The following is a 19,153-nucleotide window of genomic DNA, read 5'->3' as shown; positions in this document are numbered from 1 at the left end:
AGTTACGTATTGCTGGACACCCAACAAGAATCCATTGCGAACAGTTCCTCCTTTTTACAACCGATGAGGAAACCACCGGGAGCACATCGAATTCCGCTTCACAGACCCACTCACTTGCCACGCTCCCGATGCACGAAGACCCCATCACCTCGCATGACCCGAGTGAACCGACGATCGAACCACCCGGCGGCCTGCTGGCTGGCTGTGGTGTGGTGTCGTTTTACTGCTTGCAAAGATGCTGTCATCGTCATCATCTCCTCGGTTTGGCGGTCGATCGGTCGGTGCTCTGCCCAGCGCAAACAAACGGCTTCTGGCATCAACGAGAGCGAAAAGGGAACTGGCGAGCTTAGTGCGCGCGCACAAATTCTATAGTTTTATAAAATTAAACGGTAATACTAATAATTAGGCTATTCGAAGATTAGGCTCGGTGCGATAAAGACGCGTTAAATTTTCGGTTTTTGCGGTCGGTAGAATATTCCGGCGGTTTTTTGACCTGGTAATGATCCTGAGAACTGCGATTGATGGTGCGATTGAATGGATTGAATTAGACGAATTACAGCTGACCTCAGTTCATCAATCGACACGTCGTGGTATCGATCGAGAGGGTCGATCGAGCGGTAAAGTTCAAAATTTGGGCTTGGAAGTGTTCAACAGGCCAGTCGAATTTTAAGGGTCTCGTTTAGCAGTGCCTTATTTGGTACAAACTTGTTACTAGTGTAGGATGCTAAGGCGATTTAGTTGAAGGAAAACCCTTGTGAAGGATCATCTTTCGTGACGCTTTGGGATAGAATAGTGGTCTAAATTTGCTGTTGCTTCGTGAAACAATTGTGGTGCCTGTCGATTGAATTGGTAGTTCTGCTTGAAGCAAAGGATTGCATCAGCAACGTGAGCAGCATTTCGGATCAGCAAACAAGGCCAGTGCAGTGAAAGATTGTGTACATGCTACGTTGCAGTTGCTGTGCCAGGGATACGTTGGGTAAGTCTAAGATGTTGTGTGAAAGTGATCTCTCAATAGAAGGGTAACTGGATTGATGATACGTTTGGCACCATTCTTTTTCTGATGTAAATCAAGCCATTGAATAAAGAATTGTTACAAAATTGAACTCGTCGCTTTGAGGACGCGAGCATGTATTTAAGCATAGTTCTTAGATGTATGCGCAGTTATTATAGAATGAGTCATTCAATTGCTTACAATTTCAATGACAATAACAATAAAAAAAAGTTATCCCTTTGTTTTTTCGTGTTATATTGTGCCTTGCAACAAAATGACAACTTTTATCATTTTCCAAGGCTCTCATACTGCCCATGATCGCATATTTGTAACACTCGCATTTTTGTTCATTTTGTAGAAACCCTGTGAATCGTTCAGAAAGCTCAATTTACATCATCTAATCCCACGTGGGATTACGTGTGTACAAACAGTAAAATAGGCTTTGCTATCTTGGTTATTCGGTAAACTGGAAATGATTGAGTTGTGTGGAGGATTGACAAACGATTTACAAAATCAATACAAAATCAAAATGAATCATTTGTTTGAGAAACTGCATAGTCCATTTTACATATTTCGAGAAAACAAAAAAACTGTTTTTTTAATAAACTTGCACTGAATCTTTCGATTTCTTTGATAAGACTAATAGTTTTTGGCAAAACTCAACACTCCTGAGGCACTTTCAGTCAAAAATGTAAGAGTACTCAACTTGCTCTTCAAAGTACGTGAACATATGTAGTTTCTCAAACAAACGAAATTTTTTCATACATTCTTGAACAAATTTTTTCGTGTTTTTTGCCAAAATATGTATTTTGAAGAGGATTAGAAAATATAAAAATCTCTATTTGGCCAAAAATGTACATATGCAGTTTCTCAAACAAACGGTTCAAATACAGTTGTTACAAATAGTGATCATGGGGTGCATAGCTGTAGAATTTTTTTTCTGAAGCATAAAAGCACGTGCTATCAAAGCATGCATCGCCACTATCCACCATGGCGGTCAATTTTAAAAAAAATCTCAAGTGGCTTTTTTTAGGCGCTATCTGGCGCTTATTTTTCGTTGCGACTAAAATAAGCGAGGAGTAGATTTTCATGCGCGGTAAATAATTATGTCGTTAATTATAAATAGCGATCATAGGTAGTAGCAGCATCCAGGCGTTATCCTTTGACGAAGATCGTAAAGACGCTGCGGAGCGGAGGATCAAGTCCTCGCAAAAAAGTTCTCATCGCGTTGCAGTCTTGTCTTCGAAAGCTGTTGGTGAAGATTCTTCTAAATTGACAAAGTCGAATCAAACTGTTTGATGCAGATACACACTTCGGTTTCCACATGAAGAGAACGAATGGCAATATAACTAATCTACATACGCTATAAACAGCAGATGGGTCTAGTGTTTAGATATTTAGGGCATTTGACTTGCCCGACAAACTCCAAGTAAATAGACTTATTCAACTCGTTATTTGGACAATTAGTTGTCTGAGAGTCGTGTGAGGATTCTCATGGTGATTCGACAACTTCACGAATTAGTTACGGGGATTCACCACGACTCATAATTGAGCCTTCTTATTTACATTTCAACGTCAGAGACATAGGCAAATGTCTCTGGAAAAGTTAATTAAGACAGCAATAAGTAAGTTTCTGCATTAACTGGGTGGTGACGATTATAACATCACGCGTCATAGGCATCAATAATCATATAGATAAATTTCACCTAAAACACTAAGAATATTTTATTCGACTCGCAGCATGTCTTATAAATACCTTGGTATCTGATCTGACACAACACCTTCAAAATTCATATTGTGTATTTCACACAACAATATTAGAAACGAATCCTCTTCATGCGATCAATAACCGGAACAAGCAGGGAGCCCTTCCGAAGATCTAAGTTGATCGAACAACCACAGTTGCATCGCTAAATGCATCTTCCCAGTGTGCCCAAGAAAATTAATATCTAGCATCGGAGGAAAACGTTCAAAGCCCATCAACTCCAAAAGTTTAATAATCTTAAAATTTTTTTTTACTATTAATATTTTCCATAAGAAATATAATAAATACCGCAACGATAAGCAGAAATTGCATTATCGTTAATTTTCTGTCTCCTATTGTTGCAGTATAAAATTACTTTAATGTAGATAACATTACTACTACTAGTCCCATTGAAACACGATGCTTTATTGTTAAGCAGCGAATGTAGAATTAAGCTAATGTCAATGACAACTTTTTTTTGGAGTTGTCGGGATAGACACAACTCATAACAAGCGATTGCGCCAAAGAATAGGACAATGATGAAGTAATTATTCATATTTGAGGTAATGGCTTTCAGTCTTCTTATATCAAAAATGGGTTTCGTTTTCATCCGACGTTTCAATTATATATATTGTTCTTTATCAAGAAGTTCGGACAATGGTGAATTATGTTGTATTAATGTTGTATGTTGTGTATGTTCAGGATTACTTACTAATCAGTCCTGTTTGTTGTTACATTGTTCTAGCATAGAACGTTTTGTCACAACTTTATGGGCTGTCCATAAACCAAGTAGACCAAATTTCTATATTTTCAAACCCCCCCCCCCCTCTGGTAGACTTCCGTAGACTTTTCCGAAACCCCTCCCCCAACCCCTTAGTCTACGTATACTTTTCCAAAAAAAATTACAAAATGTCATATAACACATTACATAAATAATACATTTCTAAATAATACGGAGATGAGTAACGAGTTTGTTATTGTTATTAAAATCCATTTTAATATAAAAACATTACAACAAAACGATAATTTCAAATACAGAACAAATTTAATTTAAAACAAAATCAAACAAAACCAAACTTAATCCTCTGTCCACGGCTGCTGAAACTAGATTTCAAACTTTCCGATGGATTCAATTCCTGTGCGCTGGGTGTGCGCTGACATTATTGCATCAGCGAGCCGCTGTATTATATCACGACACTGATCTACAACTTTCCACGCCGGTTCAAATTCGTGGAAGTCTGAAGAATTTCCAGAGCGGATTTCGAAGACTATCAAGTGTAAATTCTTGAAAATAAAACGTCGATATTTCAAAGAATATTTCGTGAAAATTTCTAGAATTTTTCACTGATAACCCTAAAACTTTCGTTGGTACTCCTAAGAACTCTAAGTAAACATTCCATTCAGTTTACTCAGAAATTTCAAAGATCGCAAACAAGTAAGTAGAACTTTTTAAATCTTTATTACGGAGGATTTGAGTCAAGGGGCAACTAACTCTAAACTTTCGACAGTATCCAAAAATACTAACAATATGAGGAAAAACTACGTCGTATCTACGGAAGATCAAAGAGCATTGGTTGGAAAGCATGAAACACAACGCCACCAGTCGATACAGTCCACCCAGTTTTAGGCAACACATGATTTCAGTCTTTAAATTCTTAAAATCACTGAACAACTATTTCTATTACTATTACTTTTTGTGAACCTTAGCCCACGTTTGGTTGATGGATTAGGAACATAAAGCGGTTTGAGTTTCTAGAATCTGTGAAAGGTAGAAATCAGGTGTTAACTATAGGTGTTAACAACTAACTGACAAACGCCAAACAACCGAACTAGTAACCTGCATTGTTTGACGAAAATCGTGAATACTAGCAATATCACGAAGTACTATTGCGAGACCTTGAGTGATATTATCGCAGAGTTTAGAGTTACTTGCCCTTGGAACAAGTAGAACTTTTCGGTCAAGAACTTCCAAATTATCGAGTGGAAATATCGGTGAATGTGTCATGACAATTTTGGTGAATTTTCTGTCAAAACTGCAAAGAAATGCAAAGATTTTTCCATGGAAACTCGAAAATTCTCGGTGACAGAATCAAATATTTTCCGTGGAAGTTTTTAAATTTTCTTCAAAATCCGGAGATTTTTCATTGGTAATTCTAAAACTATTGGTAACCTGAAGAAACTGTCGTTGAAATTCCGAAGATTTTCCGTAGATATTCAAAGATTTCTATGGAATTCCAAAGAATTCCTGGTGAATCTTCAGCAAATATTCCAATGGAAATTCAGATGAATTTCTGACTTACGGAAAATTCCATGCAGAAAATCTGAAACATAAGAGTTCTGTTGCGAATTCGAGGAATTATTCATGCAGATTCTTAGCAATTTTCTTTTGAAGCTCCAAAAGTTTCCCTTATGAATTCCAATTCGCTTTCGTTGAAATTGGGAATAATTTCTAGGAAAATTCTGAAGAATTTCTTATGCAATTTATAAATAAGTTTCTGTGGATATTTCCAAGATTTACCCGTGGAAATTTCAAAGAATGGAAATGTCGAAAAGTTTTCCAAAAGATGGAATTCCTTAGATTTTTAGAGAATTTCAAAAGATTCTTCCGTCTTATAAAAAGTTCGGAAAAATAAAAAAAAAATCAAAGAAATTAACCCAATAAGAAATCGTGACGCAGATTCATTCCTTATTAGGCATATTTCGCATCTTCTAGTCCATCAGTTTCCAAGTCCTGAAGCAATCTTCTAATACTTCTGTTATTTCGTTGCCATTTCATAAAGGTGGTAATTCATTGTTTTCAAAAGTGATGAAGTTTAGAATAGAAAATATTTTATTCAAAAAATAAAAATAAAATAAAAGTCTACGAAGACTTGGTATACCGCCTCGTCCCCTTCGTAGACAAACGTAAACTTTTTCGAAATCCTCCCCTAAACAGTTCACGTGGTTTATGGACAGCCCTGTATACTGCAAAACGAGAAACACTGATTGAAACAGGCACCTCACTGTGTAGGTGGTCTTCATAAATTTGCTTATATCGCCCTCTATTTTCTTGTAGGGCTGCGAAATTTGAATTTACCCGGCACCAGGAAGTTTTTAGCATAAGAGACTGAAGCCATAACCTCAAATATCACCATCATAGTCGATCTCTCCTATAAAAATCAATAGTTTATGAAATTAATTTATAAAGATAAAAATAAGTCCAGAGCAGATGTTTTTGGTTCTCCAAATTGTTCTAGAGTTTAGATCATTTGGTCCCTATTATTATTATTATTATTATCAGACTAAGACGTCCTCCACCTGATCGATCCACCTTGCCCGCTGTGCACCTCCCCTTCTTGTTCCCGTCGGATCGTTGTCGAGAACCATTTTCACCGGATTACTGTCCGATATTCTGGCTACGTGCCCGCTCCATCGCAGTCTTCCGATTTTCGCGATGTGAACAATGGATGGTTCTCCCAACAACTGATGCAAGTCGTGGTTCATTCGCCTCTTCCATGTACCGTCTACGAAGCACTTTCCTTTCGAAAACTCCCGTGGCGTCCTACTACGAGCATCGTCCAGGTTCTCGTGTCCGTAGAGAACTACCAGTCTTATAAGCGTTTTGTAGATGTCAGTTTGGTACAACGGCGAACTCTATTCGATCGGAGCGATTTGTGGAGTCAGTACGTACGATTTCCTGCCATGATACGGGAAATCAGTAAATTTTATCGCCAAATTTTTTGATAATTCAGCACTAACATTTGAAAGAGCGAAACTGCTTTAATAAACAGAAGCTTCACGTCGCTGATGGGTTAATTTAAGCCATCCACGCAATCCAACACCACTTATGGAAGCAGCGAATCCTCTTCTTTCATTCAATGGCACTGGATTGCTTGGGTTGCGCACAAATTAACCCACTAGCGACGTGCAAAGATCTTCTTCACAAAAGCAGTTTTGCCCTTTGGAAATGCCGAATTTAGAGCTAAAATTTTTTTTGAAAACCATAATCAAAATGGGTTACAAAAATCAGACAAAAAATTTTTTAATTCCACCTAGCGGTGTTAGTGCCTTTCTCGTGCAAAAAATACTAAATAAATAAATAAATAAGTAATTTTAGCGGCATAAAAATAGTACTTCTGCAAACAATGGGATAGATTCTCCGTTGAATGGAATGGTTACGAACAATGCTAAGTCAACAAGTGTGTCTACAAAATATGTACACATACTCACATACACACACATACAGACATCACCTCAGTTCGTCGAGCTGAGTCGATTGGTATATAACATTATGGGTCTCAGTGGACGATCACACCTCGTTGTGCTCAGACGCGTTTGTTCACTCGCAGGTTCGTTATCGGTGTTGTTTTCGTTCGTTTTGCAGTAAAAAACACATTGGCTTTCTTGTTCCCGGACAATGCCAATCAACCAACGCTGGCTGATAGGGTCCGATTTTTAATCATTAAAATGAGATCAGCGTAGATGGAGACTGGCTATAAAGTAGCAGACGAGAGGTCAGTCTTCATTCGCTTCAAAGCAGAAGTCGCGATGAAGTATTCGTTAGAAAACATTGAAGATACGCTGCCTTTCGTCTACGGCAATGGACAAAAGGTGATGGTGCACATGTCAGTGGCTGGTGGCAATACTCTTGTTTGCATTTTCGACTTGCCACCAGAAGTACTCGACTGACTTGACTTCAGTGATGTCTATGAAAAAGTGAAACGTGTGGTACGAGGCTTTTCCTGCGGTATCAACTTGATATGTACACAGGTGTTCGCGGCCTCTATATGGAAGTGGAGGAGGTGATTCCGAGGTACTCTATTTCCGGAAGTTTAAAGGGCGAATTTACAGAGGGCTGAAACTGAAATGTTTCATCTGCAAGTCGGATACCATCTGAAAAGGTATGTCGAGAGTTGAAGAAGCGTCGGTGAGAAAAGAAGAAGTCGAATTAATTGAGAACGAAGATGCCAACAAAGAAGTAGCAGTCGTCACCGAAATTGAAGAAGCTGATCTCGGAGGTAGCAAACAGCGAGTTGAAAAGATGACACCCAAAAGCAAGAAAAAGAATCGAAGGGACAACCAATACTTCTTGTAGCAAGTGAAGGAAATGAGGTTCGCAGGTCACCGACACGCTTAAAGTCAAGTACACATCGCATGAATAGCTTTCACACATCCCGGCGACGCTCTGGCTAACTCTCACTATGAGTGAAAATTTTGTGTGAAACATAAGCAGTCGCGTACTGTCTCACATGCATGATATGTAAGTGAGTTGCCTCGAACTCTGTAAAGTCCTCTGGTCGCTATGATGGCGAACGTGTGCAGAATGTGCTAAGAAATCTACTTTTCGGAGGTTTTCCTTTTGTTTTGATGGCGAAAAAAAAAGTGCGAATACAATCATCGCACTTTGTTTGTTGATCAAACGATTGGAGAAACCTGAATAAGTATGGAAAAGTGGCTTACTTAACATTAATTTGAAAACATCAATTGAGGTTAGGTTCGATTTCGATCGTTCTCCTCGCTGTAAAATGAACTCACCGAAAATCATCGCCATCGGTTACACAAAAATGAGTAACATCGTAGTTACTCATAATAGAGTTGTTCAGGAGAGGCCCGTTTTGTGTGAACGGAACACAAAATAGTAAGTACTTTTAAGCGTGGACAAGCGAAATCCCTCTTGTCGTATCGAACTCATTCAGTTCATGCAGGAAGGAGAAGTGCAGAATACCATCATATGAGTGGATCGTAGATGAAAAAGAACGGAAAGAAATAATTGCTGAAGATAAAATTAGGATAGCAAATGCTTTAAAAACTAGTATAGATAATCTTGAATTTGAATTTTGATAAAACCTAATTTTGTATTGATGTACATTACTGCTTGGTGGATCCGAAAATGTGTTAAACACGATTGAGCCTAACAAATAAACAAAATGTTAAAAAAAAAACTATGAGTCTCCTGTCAAAAAATCGTTTTTGGGGTGATTAAATAGCCTTTCGGTACAACTTTGTTGTTCGAGAAAAACAAAAACTATAAAATGGATTTAGTTTCCATAGACAATAAACGCTTATATGTAAGATATTATCTATGGAAAAAATACAGATTTTTTACATTTTTTAGGGCAATTTTCATGATGTATTTTTTTCCTTTCTCATCTTACACCAACATGTATTTACGAAAAGCTGAATGAAGACTATTTTTTGAAAGAAAACCTGGAGACTCTTTACTCATATCGATGTCTCCAGGTTTTCTTTCAAAAAATAGTCTTTGTCGTAAACATTTAGCTAATTGAGGCTCAGCTCGATGAATTGAGATGATGTCTGTCAGTGCTTGTGCGTGTGAGAATATTTGGGCGCAAAATTGAACTTACTCATTGGGTGACTTATCTTGAACAGATTTGTTTGTATTCGATAGGGAATCCTGCCCTATTGTTTCCGATTGAAAATTGCCAAATCAGACTGTTGGCTCGAAAGTTATGATCAAAACACTATTTTTAATATTGTAAGAGAAAGAATTATTTTTTGCTTTTACTCCTATTCCTCCACTGGCAATTTTTATTGTGGAAATTGAATAATTTTTAAGGGGGAGGTTTAATTTAAGTTGGGAACATTCCACTAAACAGTTAAAATAAGAAAATAATTTTGAGCTTTTTAGTGGAATGTTCATTTTAATTTACCATTTCCACTTATTGATTGATACATATTTCGAATCAACAGTAGTCTTCTTCAGTGTTCGTATTGATCGACTCGACTCGAAGTCGAGTCAAGTACGAGGAAGAAGACTTACTGTTGAGTCGAAATACGATCTGTCAGATACAATATGGTGGAATTAAATGGAATTGTACAAACTCGTCTTACTACAAGTGAGTTAAAATAAATTTTCTATTCAGCTACAAAAAAAAATCTATTTAATATTGACTCCCAGTATTATGCCTTTTGTTACTTCAGAGAGGCACTTATTTCCATTTAGATTTGAACTTTAATTTAGTGCATCGACTTTCTTGAACGAATATTCCCCATTTTTCTATGTTTTTCATTTTCTCGAACATTTGAAAAATTGTAGGACATAATTTCGAAGGGCCTTAGAAAAAAGTAACACAATTCACTATTTCACGGATACCGACATTATCGCTACATTTTTATACAAAAAGCCAACTTAATTCACCGAGTAGTGATACTGTCTTTGTCACATTAAGCCAATACACAAACCTTGTATGGTGCTAATATGGTTCGATGTACCATTTCTTTATACATTTTAAATGCAACGGTTATCAAATTCACACACACATACACACGGACAGATAGACAGATTTGCTCAGCTCGTCGTATATTACACTATGGGTCTCCGAGGATTCTAAAAGAAGTTCGTTTTCGTTTAAACATTGTTGTACAAAAAAGGCAAAAATGTATGCTTCTCTGTATAAAATTCCTATTGTACGGTCTTATACAATTTTGGCTAAGAATATTATAATTTCAAATATACCAAGTTTTGAAAGTTTTAATTCTCGTTAATTGATTTATAAATTTAAATCATGAATTAATTTGAATAGCGCAATCAACAAAAACATGAAAGCTTTCAATTGCAGTACTCAAATTAATTCATGAAAAAACTTAGGTCCTTTGAAAAGTTACGAGAATTTCGTAAGTACAAAAAGTAAAAAATCCTACATACTGTGCTGGTTGGTGTGTAATTCACAGCCATTAGTTGCAAATTTCTGTGTGCTTTTTAGCCGTGCGTCACCGAAGTAGGCATGATTGACAAAAGGATTGCTATTCTGAGAGACACTAAGACAAAATGCGCTCCTGTACAGCCTATTTTTATGTCAACCTAATTCAGGGGTCAAGTTGAATTGCTTGTGCTGCTAGATTCAATAATGTTGATTAAATGCATACCTAATTAATTCTATTATTAGTATCCTCGAGACAGCAAAGCAGAACAATCCACTTTACACAACAAATGAATTCAAATAACTCTCAGGCTTCATTACAGACAAGTTAAGCCCATTATTAGCGTCATAAACAAATTCCTGTAAACATCTACTTCGTTTCTTGTCTCCAGTTGTCGAGTAAACTGCCCGGGATCGACCTATTAAATTACATCGAGCTTTGCCTCTTTCGTTAATTAATTGTCGCCGATTTCCATCGATTAGCGCTCCAATTTTGTGGGGGAATGGCAACAGATCCTACTTCAATGCGGTCAAGTTACTGAGTCAGACAGAAAATTTCTCATTCTAGGAAAGAACACTCAACGATGGCATGCTCGAGGATGTTTCAATCTATGTATTATTCGATATGGCATTTGATTTTCATGCGTAGTCAAACACTTGGAATTTTAGTAGAAATAGTTGTTTTTGATTTTCATCCAAGGCTAGTTAATTAGACTGATCATCGATTACTAATTGAAATTATCATCGCTGATCCACGTGTCAATGAGATAGTATGGTTAATAACTTATATTACCAAAAATCGACTTCTTCGGCTAAAAAACTGCTTTTCACACTAAAATTGTTTGTTGAGGAGTTCAGGCTACATTTTGAGAGCTACCATTACATATTTAGCGTAATGAGTACATAATACTCAATTATTGTGTGAAATTTGTGATATTCTAAGTCAATGAGACACAGTGTGTATCAATATAAAAAGCCTAATTATTCTTCAATGATCGCGATGTCTGCGATTTATAATAATTAAAACCCAAAGGTCTCAAACTGGATATCAAAACTAATAGAAACAAGGAGTTTGGAAAAAACAAGAAGACTAAGCTCTAAGGAATTAAAACGGCGTAATGAAACATGCTTTTCATATCCTTGTAGTTGAAATCATATTTCATCACTTCCAAAAAACATCATCTAATATGTAAATAAAATAAAAGAATTAAAGAAAGTTGTATTCATATTAACATTTAGTCTTAAACTGTTCATTTTGAAGATATTTGGATCGAGTTGAAGATTCTACATGATTTTGCAAAACTGCTCCATCTATGTATTGTTAATCGTCTTTCCTGCTCCCTATTGATTGCATAACATTCATCAGATAGGACACAGCAAGCTCGACCATTCTACTTCGGAATCGTCCCCAACCAAAGGAACGTGGATCCCTTATCGTCTTTCTGCCGAGGGGCGATTGGCTCAAATTCATTGATTAAATTAAAATTAATTCTTCGATTTTATTTAATTTCTTTGCACCCGACAGCAGCTGCTGCTATTTCACTTGAGTGTCGTCGCTGTCATCGATGTTGTCCGTCGCTTCAGTTCGCGTATATCTTTGTCGGCGCTCAGGATGGCATTGCCCATTCAGAAAAGAAACTGTTCGCTTCTTCCAATCAAATCACGGAGACTATTGAGGAAAAGATTGTTGCTCGTGATCCAATGAATGAGTGCCGGTCGCCCTTTCCAGAAAAATCTGGCAGGGGAAAATCAGTTGAAAAAGGCAAAGAGCCCTGTCGTGATTGTTCTTATCATTTCGATTCTTATCTTTTTCTCAATTCTTGAAGAGACGGAAAGGTTTCGATGGGAGAGAACAACAAAGTTGCATCAATAAAATTAAAACTTATTACGAATATGTGCGAATCATCAGACTGCATACTGTAAAGGAATCTATTCAAACAAGGCACCTTTTATGCTGGACTTTTCCTTTCTCACGGAGCCTCATATTCAATTTATTTCAGTCCACTGATTCAAACGTCGTCTCCACGTGACGTTCGCTTTTCATCGTCATCCTCCAGTTCTAGAGAAATCACAGTCAATATTGATTTAAAGTTTTCCCGATTTCAACAGCAGGAACCAGGCATGTGGTAGGGAACTTTTTTACGAAGGATGGAGAAGATAGCTTTATCAGTGTCGCCCTTGATCATGCTTTCTTCCATCGACCTGCTCCTGCGGCGGATATTCCGCCATCTCCGAGCCAATCCACAGGGCGGATGGATGGGTCATGAGAAGAGCAGAGGCTGCATTCCGGGACATAACACATTACTTTGAATATGATAGAAAATCAAGACATTAAATCGAACCGTGCATGGAAGAACCCCTAGGAAATGGCACGTTTACTCAGGTCGTACCGCACTTACACGTTTGAAAATGATCATCAACGGCGGCGGCGGCGGTGTGGGGCGATATCTTTTGCGGAAAAGAAGTCGTTCAATCAAGGCGGCAAAGGGAATTGGTTCGAGTTAGACGAAATATGTTTTTGATGACAAATTTTCGACAGACTGTTCTCGCTCGAATTGCTGAGTCTTCCTACTACGTCACATAAGTACACACGTAGTTTGCGTAAGAACAGCAATTTTAATGGCTCTGATTTTTGAGTGGTAAGCAAAGGCATAAGCGGTTCAGAATATATTCAACAATTCAACGACAGCAAAAGTTCTTTAAACGAGCAAACATGCGAATATTATAGAACTAGGGTATTTTATGTATTCATTGTATCAATTCGTTCAAGTTAATCCCTTTCGTTTAGTCAATTTCTTGCAAGTTTGTTATAAATGTTCGATGTTCGACTCAAAAATGTAACTTTCTTAAATGCATAGAATTACAAAAAAAATACCGAGCAGGCTCCGTTCTCCGTTTTACAAGAGACATTTCGATCCACCTTTTCCAATTTGAAATGCTTTAATGGTGGATCTAGAGCTTGTATAGGTGTGTAACTTATCAGTTTTGAACATTGCATCGCCAAAGTTGTGTTTAACGTTATATCCCGGTTTGAGAGTTATACAACAGTTTTCGAAAATTATAACTAAATTATTTCTAAAAAAGAAAATTATATCAAACTTTTCCTAATGAGTGAATCTTGAATCTTGAAGTTTTTTCAGATGCATTATTGTTCGCTGATCTCGCAGCAGTGTTCGATAGCTTTACTCCAGAAGTTTTAGTTGTTTTTTTTTGGATCGCTGTTGAGTTTTTAGTATCAGGAATCTTTTCAGTGCTAGTAAATAGCATTTGTCTATTTGAGGGAGATCACTCTGTTAGGTGCGCAATAAATCTTTCTTTATCTTCGCGCTGGTATGTCGAGAAAAATGCGCTTCATTTGTTGATCCGTTGATGTACATCTGGGGGTGGTAGGTCATTTGCATAAAGTCGTTTTGCATAAAGGTCATTTGACATAATGTAGTTTGACATAATGGTCATTTGGCATAATAATTGTGAAATTAACCATTTCGGAACTAAGTAAATATGTTCAATTGGGCCCTAAAATAAGGAATCGATAGTCGATTTTCTTTCAGGAACGATAAAGTTAATCACCCTAAACTCGTCATTTCTTCTTCCGATTCAAAAGTCGAAGGAACATTGCTTAATTTGAAATTGAAAAATAGATTGGAAAATGCTTCCTCGACATTTTCGGTCTCGTTTGACGTACAGAATAATATGATTCAAACGCACTAGAAAAACACCGCAGGGCAATTGACTCATTGACAGTTAATATATGGGCCTGAGTTTTTATGGATGTTCATTCGTTCTGATATGTACCTTTTAGTACAGAAATTGATAGTTAAAAATGTCTTTAAAAGTCTGAACACACCAAAATATCTTTTTACGATTTAGTCTATTATCATAATGATCGGTTCATGTAATCTTGACGATGCACTATCGTTTGCAATCATAAAGATGTAGGGTTTAGCAATTCCTTTTAATTCTTGTCGTTTTACATCCAGAAAGATGTTGTGTTTTATGGCTCCCCACTACCACAAAACAGTTAGATGACATAGAACAAATTACCGGTTTAAAATCAACTCACTTGTATCAACTGTACTATCAATCGACGAACGGAGGGCCTGTATACCCAATGAAAGAAACGACAGAAAAACATGCACCTGCTCACGCACACACCCTTACTCACTCACTTCCTCTGCATCCAAATTATCACCTACTCACCCACTTTTATTAATTCACTCACTCTTACTCCTCATCCACTCTTACTCACATCACATCCATTTTCACTCATAAATTTTATCTCAACACTCACTCTCTCCTTTCTCGCTCACACACTGTTAGTCACTTCTACTCACTTACACACTCACTTACAGCACTCACTCACTTTAATCATGCACTCTCTACTCACTTTCTCATTCTTTAACTCACCTACTTTTACTCCATCACACCTCGTTACTCACTGCTCTTCACTCACTCTACTCTTCCACTCTGCTCATTCATACCACTCACTCATTCATACCACTCGCCTCATTTTACTTGCTCACTCACTCTTACTAGCTCATTCTATCTTACTCATTCCTACTCTTACTCACCTCAATTTACTCATGCACTCATTCTTAATCACATCCTTCTTGCTGCCTTTTACTCACCAGAACTCTATCTCACTTACTCAATTTTACTGACTCACCTCATTCTTACTCACTCCTCACTCTTGCTCACTCACTCACTCTTACTCATCATTCTTTATTTACTCATACTCACTTTTACTCACATAATAATTCTCTATTACTCATTCACTCACTTTTACTCACTATCACTAACTCTTACTCACTTACTCTTACTCGCTCATTCTTACTCACCCACTCACCCGCTTATCGATTCCAAGACCACGCTTCATCCATAATCCGTTACAGCGACCAAGAAACAACTCAACCTTGTTGCCCTTGTAGCCAGATGACATTTACAAATGCCTCCGGCTCTATGCATCAGCATGAGAACGTGATGTGCATAATCTTCCCTAATAGGACTCTTGAAGAGTGTGAATACGAGTAGGAAATTAGTCCTATTCTGCATTGAAACAGTACCAGGTGAAGGGCAAACTGTTGTTCACCATGTAAAATCTGAATTAACTTTTTCAATTTTTTTATTGCTCGAGGTGAACTTTTCGATTTAGCCATTTGCTCGGTTCAAGGCAAGGGAGATATGATCCTCTTTGAGAGATGTATTTACCCGGCGAAGCGAAGATATGACTATTCTTCTTCTTCTTCTTCTTGGTAAGGAAATATAGCTCAATATTGAATAAGATCGACAAAAAAGTATTTCTTCATGTATGAGCGAATGAGATTCCTTTAAAAAATATTTTTGAACGCATGAGCAAATATTTCTGTTTTAATGAACCTTCTGTATTTTCTTTTGCCGCGTCGTACAATCATGTGTCTAATGTTTCGTAGAATCAACGAAGCTAAATGGTTGAATGTTATTCATCAATCAAAAGCCTTAATAACAATTATGCAATGATCCATTATGCCAAGACAGTTATGCCAACGATTTGTGCCAAACGAATTATGCCAAAGGACATTATCAAACGCCATCTGCCAAACAGGGTACAATCAATTGGAGGATATCCGGCCTTTTTCGATTTGTCAAAACTGCTCAGATTTCATGACGTCTTCATATAAATATGCGTGCATCGAGACGAGTTGCTCGTCAATCGAGCCGCAGCCGACTAATATCCTTATCCTGGGGGCGGCTATTTGGCATAAAATCATTTGGCATAACGCCATTTGGCATAAGGTCATGGCATAAAGGCCATTTGGCATAACGGACATTTGGTATAATTATGACCAGCGTTAAAAGAAGAGTCTTTTGGCATAACGGACACTGGCATAACTTTTCTTTGCGTTCGCTGAATGGTGACTAAGTGGTGCGGGAAACACCCCGAATAGTAAATATAACACCCATCGATATAATATTAAAAGACATTATCCTCTCGTGGAAAGAATACATTTGCAATGCAATGCAAAAGTAGGCGCATGCGCGGATTAGAGCAATGGTGGATGTAATCTTTCTTTAGAAATAGGCATGTGGCCGGCTATGGCAATGGAGGATATGATACCTTCTTTAAAAGTGGGCGTGTGGCGTATTATGGCAATGAAGGATGTGATCCTTAAAAGTAGGTGCTTGCCGGATTATGGCAATGGAGGATATGATCTCTTTAAAAGTAGGCGCCAGCCCGGATTAAGATCATGGTGGATGCGATCCCTTCTTGAAAGAAGGCGCTTATGGATTGTGGCAATGGAGGGTGTGATCCCTTCTTAAGTGGCGCTTGCCGGATTATGGCAATGGTGTATGTGATTCCTTCTTAAAAGAAGGCACTTGTCCGGATTGAGACAATGGTGGATGAACCATCTTAAAAGTAGCGCTCGTATTAAGGCCATGGTGGATGCGATCCTTCTTCAAAAGAAACGCTTGCCTGGATTATAACAATGGTGGATGTGATTCCTCTTTAAAGAAGGCGCATGCCCGGATTGAGGCGGATGTGATCCCTTCTTTAAAATAGGCGCTTGCACGGATTATGGCAATGGTCGATGTAATCCTTCTTTAAAAGTAGGTGTGGGCGAATTGTGACAATGGTAGATGTGATCCCTTCTAAATTAGGCTCTGTCCGGATTATTGCAAATGGTGGATGTGACTCCTTCTTTATAAAGGCGCTTACCGGGAATAAATCAATGGTAGATGGATCTCTTCTCCGAGTAGCATAATTCAGATTGATTTGTGCAGTAACTCATATGTGACTTGATTGGTTTTGTAACTCGTCTACGCAAGTGTATTGTTTGCATCTTTAAAGTTAAGCGCTTTTCCGGATTGAGGCAATGGTGGATTGGATCCTGTCTTAAGGCGCATGCCCGGATTGAAGCAACGGTGGATGTAATCCCTACTTTAAAAGTAGGCATGTGGCCGGAATAAGTCAATGATGGAGGATCCCTCCCTCGGAAGCAAATCTCGTTTTGTTATTTCATTCTTCCGGAAAATGTCTACCATCAGTCCAAATTTATCAGAAAACAGCCTCGACCTACTTCATCTACGCTAAAGATATACGAAATATCCCTTTCCTTTCACAGTTCAAAATTATGCCAAATGTCCGTTATGCCAATGACCATTATGCCAAATGTCCTTTATGCCAAACGACCTTAAATGATGCGTTATGCCAAATGACTTTATGTAAATGACCCAGACCCATCCTAGGTATGTGTCTCGAAAATGGGGTAGTCCTTCGGAGAGACTCAGATGATCAAGTTTCAGAACGTCGAAAACTATTTCGTTACCAATAATTTCTAATTATTAGTTGGTTGGGCATGTTTTTTTACAATAATGGAATGTTTTATAAACTGACTCAGCACACGTGCAATAGCCAACCTACCGCACGGAAGTGTGCTGGAGTGTGGGAATCCTCCAGCCGTGACTGGCCATACCCACGAAGCCCACCCTGGTCCCAAACCATAATTCCCCTATCTTCTGAGGGACAGGTAGCACTAATGTATTTAAAACGACACGCTTCACGGTAGCTCCTTCGAGGTTCTGTTAACTTGAGCCCTTTGGCTTCATAGTTTGTACGCTTTCAAGCATTGAGGCTCCGTTATTTTTGTCAGTAAGCACACAAAAGCTTGGAGGTCTTAAGCTCTATATATTTTCCTTGTGCAATTCGGCACCACCTAAGTGTTTTAGCCAATTAGTTCTCGCAAGCTATTCAAAGCCGATAACGACGACCATCATCCGTCGAAGGCTATTACATTATCATCATTACACTTTCACCTGGCATATCCATAGATCAGCTAAGGTCTAGTGTCGGCTAGTGTCGAGGTCAGATCAAAGGTTTATGGTGGAGATAACTTCCGGTTCAATGGTGCCCCGACGACTCAAAGCCGGTGCATTCGCGCGCCACGATCTACTCAACTGGTCTCTCACCCTGATTAACCGATTTCCCATGTACTCATTCTGATCTTGCTCAACCGTTGTTACCAGGTCCCCTTGGACTACTGTGATAGTCCCGGTGGTGAATTATCTTCTCCGATGGAAGCTCTCCTTAACCGACGACTCGCCTCAACGGGTGACAGCACGACTGCCAAAGATTCCCGGTGGAAACGACCGACGACCCGAAGCCGGTGCATTCGCACGCTACGGTCTACTCAGGCTACTACGATAACGGATTTTCGATGCACTTGCGCCTTTCAGCCATTCGTTACACAGCAATGGACCTAGGATTAATGCCTGCGGACACCTGCCGTATAGTGTATATTAGACAGATTGGTCTGTACGCTGAGGGTGGCTGTCAGGTTTCGAACTGGACCAGGAGCTGTCCATATCCGGGAATGTCCGCTCGTTCAGGCACCTCTGTGTGGCTGGCCTGAACATATCCAGATTTGTCTGTTTATGCCTGTTCAACGCCCTGTTCGGGATCCCGTCCGGACCAGGTGCTTTACTCGGGTCGAGGATGTTTGCCACCGTCATTAGCTCCTCTACCGATACCCTCGCCATGGGTTGGTGTTGGCACAGTCTGTCGAACCTGTCTTGCTCTCTTTGATGGTCTTGTTTAGGGCCAGCCACAAGCATTTAAATCTGGTGAAGCGCTTATTCAGCTAGAAAACTAGCTTTTTCAGCTTGAATTGTTTGTTGGGTATGTGTGATTTATACCGGGCAAATGTGTTCATTAAGGCATCATCTACTCTGTTCACCTTAACTGGGCAAACACGTTCATTTAGGGCAGGCATTTTTTCTGCTTTATATCGGGCAGGCACGTTT

General features: G+C 38.6%; 1 pseudogene; it reads right to left on the bottom strand.

Annotated features, from left to right (window-relative positions):
* Nucleotides 1-18,889, bottom strand: part of LOC134222447 (uncharacterized) — a 29,867-nt pseudogene extending 10,978 nt beyond the window's left edge.
* Between the last annotated feature and the right edge of the window lie 264 nt (nucleotides 18,890-19,153).

The sequence above is a fragment of the Armigeres subalbatus genome, chromosome 3 (assembly GCF_024139115.2).
Source record: "Armigeres subalbatus isolate Guangzhou_Male chromosome 3, GZ_Asu_2, whole genome shotgun sequence".
NCBI classification, from domain to species: domain Eukaryota; kingdom Metazoa; phylum Arthropoda; class Insecta; order Diptera; family Culicidae; genus Armigeres; species Armigeres subalbatus.
Note: the sequence above shows the minus strand (reverse complement) of the source record. Positions and strands in the feature narration are given on the sequence as shown.